This window comes from Ruditapes philippinarum, unplaced genomic scaffold, assembly GCF_026571515.1.
Source record: "Ruditapes philippinarum isolate M1 unplaced genomic scaffold, ASM2657151v2 ctg517_1_1_1_1, whole genome shotgun sequence".
Lineage (NCBI taxonomy): Eukaryota > Metazoa > Mollusca > Bivalvia > Venerida > Veneridae > Ruditapes > Ruditapes philippinarum.
This window is the reverse complement of record NW_026862442.1, coordinates 632,600-639,883: the sequence shown is the minus strand read 5'-3', so window position 1 is coordinate 639,883 and position 7,284 is coordinate 632,600.

The following is a 7,284-nucleotide window of genomic DNA, read 5'->3' as shown; positions in this document are numbered from 1 at the left end:
GTTTATCAAAGGAATTTGAAAATACTTGGCACAAATGTTTATTATAATAAGACGATGTGTCATACACAACAACAAGACCCCTACCTCCAGGATCAAGGTCGCACTTGCTCATTCGATGTCAACATAGTCTATTTGAGGGTATATGTCGTGTCCGGTCCATAACTTTCTTATCTTTGAAGGGATTTTGTAAATACTTGCCATAATTGTTCACAATAATCAGACGATGTGTCATGCGCAAAAACCAGTCGCCTACCTTCAAGGTCAAGGTCACACTTGGAGGTCAAATATTAACATAGTCTGTTACAGGGTATATTTCGTGTCCGGTCCATAACTTTCTTATCTATGAAGGGGTTTTGTAAATACTTGCCATAATTGTTCACAATTATCAGACGATGTGTCATGCGGAAAAAGCAGTCACCTACCTTCAAGGTCAAGGTCACACTTGGAGGTCAAATATTAACATAGTCTGTTACAGGGTATATTTCGTGTCCGGTCCATAACTTTCTTATCTATGAAGGGTTTTTGTAAATACTTGCCATAATTGTTCATAATAATCAGACGATGTGTCATGCGCAAAAACCAGTTGCCTACCTTCAACGTCAAGGTCACACTTGGAGGTCAAATATTAACATAGTCTGTTACAGGGTATATTTCGTGTCCGGTCCATAACTTTGTCATTTATCAAAGGAATTTGAGATAACTTGGCACAAATGTTTGTTATAATAAGACGATGTGTCATGCGCAACAACCAGACTGTACCTTCAGGGTCAAGGTCGTACTTGTTCATTCAAGGTCAACATTGTCTATTTGAGGGTATATGTCGTGTCCAGTCCATAACTTTCTTATCTATGAAGGACTTTTGTAAATACTTGCCATAATTGTTAACTATAATCAGATGATGTGTCATGCGCAAAAACCGGTCACCTACCTCCAAGGTCAAGGTCACACTTGGAGGTCAAATACTTACATAGTCTGTTACAGGGTATATTTTGTGTCAGGTCTATAATTTTTTCATAGATCAAAGGATTGTGAAAATACTTCGCACAAATAGTCACAATAATAAGAGGATGTGTCATGCGCAACACCTGCATCCCTACCTCCAAGGTCAAGGTCACACTTAGAGGTCAAAAATTAACAGTCTGTTATAGGGTATATTTTGTGTTGAATCTAGAACTTCTTCATAGTTCAAGGGATTTTGAAATAACTTGGCACAAAAAGTCACAATAATAAGACGTTATGTCATGCACAACACCTGCTCCCCTACCTCCAAGTCACAATAATAAGACGTTATGTCATGCACAACACCTGCTCCCCTACCTCCAAGGTCAAGTTCACACTTAGAGGTCAAAGCTTAACATGATAGATTTTTAAATTCCGTGTTTCATTTTTTTTTTTTTAACAAATTTATTGTTACATTTGCAGATCTAGCATTGATCATAATTTTGGACTGAATGTCCTGAGATCCATACCTCTATCTTTTGAAATAGCACAATTTTATGCTTCATATAAAACTCCCGGGGCGGGGGACGTTGGTAACTCTGTTACAAATTCTTGTTTTTTTTCTTAAAGGCACATACGTCAGAAATCCATATTTTTTTTTATACATTTAGAAATGTCAAACATGTGTTTGATAATGTTTTGATAATGGATTTAGAGCATGTTAGATGTGTAACAACTGAAGAAAGTAGTGCTGAACATTCAAGTAATGTGTTGCAAAGGTAGTGAAATGTTATCAAAGTAGTATTTGACTTTCATACAATGCAAAATGCCAATTCACTATAATTATGCCAATTGCTAACTAAGCAAAAGAAGCTAGAGCTGTTTCGCTTATATAGCAAGTGATTAACTTTCTGGAAACTATAACAAGATACAAAAGGTTTTTTGAGAAATTAAAATGTGTCTGAGGCGTAATGGGCCTTTAAAGTATTGAACTGTTTTGTCCAGATTGAAAAATTGACGAGTCCATTTATAAGATATTTAGTGTGATAATGGTTATATATAGGATTTACCCTTGAACCTTAATCTAAATGCATGTTTGTATAATATTTGAGTGGAAAATATGTTAATGCTTCAAGACAATATTCTCATATTTTTGCATAACAGTGATATCTTAAGGATATATAGTGGGAATACATACGAAGAACAAATGAACATACACAATATTTTTTATCTAAAATGGTGTGATGTGTTTTGGTAAAATGTCTGTAGTTTATTTGTTTACTTATTTCTATGGAACAAAATGTACGTTTATAGTGCTTTGCTTAAAAGAGAAACTCATGCAAACTATTGTTTAAGGGCTTTTAAGTTTGAAATGGTCAGTTTTTAAGATAAGATAAGAATAAAAAACATTTCTCATATAATTTTTAGAAACTTTTTTCAGTTTTGCAGAATATTAAAATGATAAATCAAAAATGGAAAGGTATGTTTTGTGACGTTCTTAACAATGGCCTGTCTCATGGAAGAAATTAACCCTTGTATATTTGATAAAACTATTATACCTCTTAGAAATCCTATATTATGGCATTAAGGAGGATGATAATTTCTGCAAACATATATTTTTGTCATATAAAGTGCTGGAATATGGCATTTTATATTCAATAAATGAGCCACGTCACGACAAAACCAACATAATGCGTTTGCGACCAGCATGGATCCAGACCAGCCTGCGCATCCGCTAGACTGATCAGGATCCATGCTGTTCGCCTACAAACCCTATAACAAGTAGTGAAACTGATACTGAACAGCATGGATCCTGATCAGACTGCGCGGATGTGCAGGCTGGTCTGGATCCATGCTGGTCGCAAACCTATTATGTTGGTTTTGTCGTGACACGGCTCAAATATACAAAATTGTGATGATTGTGAAAAGTTTTGATATTACTTGTCTTGTATAAAGTGTTCTCCTTATTACCCTTAATTTTGAAATCTTTTTGATAAAAGCTTATTTTTGAAGTTTTAATTTTTGTTTTTGTTATAATCTGTGAAATATATAATAGTTGATTTTCCTTAATTTACAAAGAATGAGAGTAAAGTATTTTGCATTGTGAGCAAACTTTGTTTTGGTGCAGTTTATTGTATGTATTACGAGGTAAATTTTGATGTTTGTTGATTAAGGTTTTTTTTCTTCTATTTTTTGTTGTTTTTCTCCAGTAAATTAAAGAGTTTCATAATAGTTTCTAATTATTACATTTACAAACACTTATTTTCTTGACTTGCTTAAAGTGAACTGTAATTGAAGGTTTGTTATACAAGAAATAAAATATGTTGATATTGTTTAGTATGAGTCATAACAACAAATCACAAAAGAATTACATAATGGGTGTTGTTGGCAAGTGTTAGATACATGGTCCAATATTACATATATTTCTATAGCAGATAATAGTGTTCTAGAACAAAATATCATTATTCACCATATAAATATTTCATACTAAATTACTTTGAACTTAATTCTTTTAAGGATTTTATTTTTATAAGAAAATGCAAATGATGTATTTCTATTGTTTTTATGAATATTTGAAATTCTCATGGAAAATATGTCTATTGTAAACAATACCACTTTAAATTGGCCTTCAGCTATTTATAACACATCAGTCATGTTCACGTCTAAAAATAGAAGATCGGGAAACAATACGTCTGCTATACTAATTTAAATATAGAGCACGGACAGGTACATAAGAGGTTTTGAGGGGTTTCCTTATTGTTTATGTAATGAAGAGTCCCGAGACTTCTGTTTCAATCTTTTGATTTGACAATGATGCCAAAATTTTTTTATAGGCAACAGTTGGCAGATTCCATCTTTTTTAAAAATAGAAATTCAAAAATATAATAATGTTGTATAATTTGCCATTTAGATATTTCAATAGTATGGTATATATGTATGATTTCTCAAAAAAAGCAAATACTGCGTTATAATTATCAAATTGAAAATTTTAATGTGAAGTTTTTGGACAAACCTTGTACACACACGAGTGTGTTTAAGGTTGCTAGGGTCAAAGCCCCAGAGGCTATAAAATAGATTTTCCTTGTTTTCTTTACCATAATACCATGTTTTTGCTTTAATCCGTGACTGTGGGGGTCTTCTATTGCCAACAGATGTTCACATTCTTTCATATCAAGAATTAATCTACGTAGTTTTTTAGAAGATCAATGGATATACTTGACTGCCTGTTAGTGCTTGAAATATATTTGTCTCCCTTTAATATTAAAATTTGGAAAATTTCTACGAGTTGAGTAATGTTTATGCAACTAGAAATTAATTGAAATAAAAAGGAAACGGTCTTACTTTTACTGAAGTGTTCATGCCAAAATACTCCATTTAAGTTTCTTACTATGTCAATTTTATTTACACCAATTTGCACCTTAGATGTTCCTAATTTATGTCTGAAAGAATATTGATTTTGGAATATGTTAAAGGATAGATAATTACAAGGGAAAGGATAGATAATTCCAAGGGTAAAAAGTAAAATAATATAACAGTGTTAGTATGTTTTATTTAAACAGTTAAGTCCTGATAGACTATCCGAGAACCCATTGTTTGCTATAGTTTTTTTATCGTGTGTTTGTTGAGACTTTACAAAATGGTATTGCTTGTTGTTTGTTTTATATATTGTCGTGCATTTACTATTCAAGTTTATAGATATTTTTGAACATATGATTTCCCATCTTTGTAAAACTTTTAAGTAATAAATATTAAAAATCATTAAAAAATTGTATGTTTCTTATTCTTAAATCATTTGTTTTGGCAAACTCAAATACAACAAAATTTAATACAAACATGTTTGTTGCTTTCATCAACCAGATTTTTCAACGTAAATTATTTAATAGATTGGGGTATCTCTTCATGTGGCTGATGTATATAAACTTACTGCAGATTAATTCATGCAAAAGCTTGCTGGTTCTTGTATTCAACTAGTAAACAAGGCGGCCAATCTAACTAAAGTTCAGTTTTACTTATTTCTTACTTAAAGCTGATTTTAATCAGCTTGACTAGGTGGCCAGATTCCTGCTTGGGGTAGGCATTAGCACATGCAGCAGTTTCTTCTGATATGGTATATAAACTATTTTTATAAAACATCATTTTCCTACGGAGCTATCATTTAAAATTGCCTTCTGCTAAAGCTTCGAAGTTCCCCTTTATGGCAATATAAGGCACATAGTGCAGTTCCAAAAAAACAAAACAACCAGATAAGCAATACAGATATTCTTCTGAAATTCAAGCATTTTCATAAATAAATACCCACCAATTTTCGGCTGTTATGTGAAAAGCATAAGAGGCTGCTCGAAGAAACAAGATAGCCATAATGTATTTATATACAAAGGGATCACTGGTTTATCAGTTTATGTGAAATTGGCTCAAGTCTTTTCATCTGCAGTACAAGAGACTGGTCTGCCATAATGTATTTATATAGAAGTGAGCACTGGTTTGATCATAGAGCATTGTGAAATTGGCGTAAAATCTAGACAAAATTTACCTGTACATACACTTTTGTTCCAGGCTTAATTCTTGTCATCTGCAGGGCACTGTCAGAGACTTGGTGCAGAGACTGCATTGAACACAAGGGCAGTTTGGAAAGATTGGAACCTTTCCTTGACTGCCATCAGTTATAGGCATCAAGGTGACTGGTCAAGAGAGGACCATACAAACTTTTCTCAAGGCACATTTTTAGAGGCCACTACCCATTGCTTCAATTTTGTTGCAGCTTTGCCCATTCAATTGTTTGGAGGTTCCCCTTTATTATAGCAACTATACCTATCACTGAAGGTGATTAATACCCCCACCAGCAACTTTTGACTTTTTGAAAAAATAGTCCGAAGAAAAATTTGAACGCAAACTATCAACTGTGTACAAAGAAATATTTCAATTAATTGTAATCGCAACTGTGGTCTCGAAATAAGGTTGCTATACACCAAGTTTGATTACAATATCTCATTCTCCTAACTAGTTATTGTCCGGAAACAATTTTTCTATTTTTATTAACACTTTAACGGCGACTTTGACCCTAGTGGGTCGAAATGCAATACCAACCCAGGTCTTCATATAAGCTTATTATACATCAAATAAGATTACAATATCTCATTCCTAACTCTAGTTATTGTCCAAAAACTATTTTTCGTAACAGTGACCTTGACCTTGACCCCAGGGTGCCCAAATGCAATACCAACCAAGGTCTTCATATAAGCTTGTTATACGCCAAGTTTTATAACAATATCTTATTCCTAACTCTAGTTATTGTCCGGAAACCATATTTCTATTTTTAGTAACACTGTAACGGTGACCTTGACCCTAGGGGGTCCAAATGCAATACCAACCCAGGTCTTCAAATAAGCTTCCTATACACCAAATAAGATTACAAAATCTCATTCCTAACTAGGTATAGTCAGAAAACCATTTTTATCCCCCGCCGATGGAATCGGGAGGGGGATATAGTTTTGGCGTTGTCCGTCCTTCCGTCCGTCCATCCGTCCGTCCGTCCGAATTTCGTTTCCAGAGTAGTTCTCTGCAACTAATGGCTGGAATTCAACGAAACTTTATGGGAATGTTGATCAGCATGTGAAGTTGTGCACCTGGGTATTTTCGTCTGGATATTTTTAGTATTTTTAGAGTTATTGCCCTTGACTTAGTAAAACATCCGAATTTCGTTTCCGGAGTAGTTCTCTGCAACTAATGGCTGGAATTCAACGAAACTTTTTGGGAATGTTCATCAGCATGTGAAGTTGTGCACCTGGGTATTTTCTTCTGGATATTTTTAGTATTTTTATTGCCCTTGGCTTAGTAAAATTTTGTAATTTTCAACTTGTGTCGCATGTAACTCAAAAAGTATTTGACCTAGAGTCATGAAACTTTACAGGAATGTTGATCAGTATGTGTAGTTGTGTACCTGGGTATTTTCGTCTGGATATTTTTAGCATTTTTAGAGTTATTGCCCTTGACTTAGTAAAATTTTGTAATTTTCAACTTGTGTCGCATGTAACTCAAAAAGTGTTTGACCTAGAGTCATGAAACTTTACAGGAATGTTGATCAGTATGTGTAGTTGTGCACCTGGGTATTTTCGTCCGGATATTTTTACTTTTTTTAGAGTTATTGCCCTTGACTTAGTAAAATTTTGCAATTTTCAACTTGTGTCACATGTAACTCAAAAAGTATTTGACCTAAAGTCATGATACTTTACAGGAATGTTGATCAGCATGTGTAGTTGTGCACCTGGGTATTTTCGTCTGGATTTATTTAGTATTTTTAGAGTTATTGCCCTTGACTTAGAAAATGTTTGCAATTTTCAACATGTG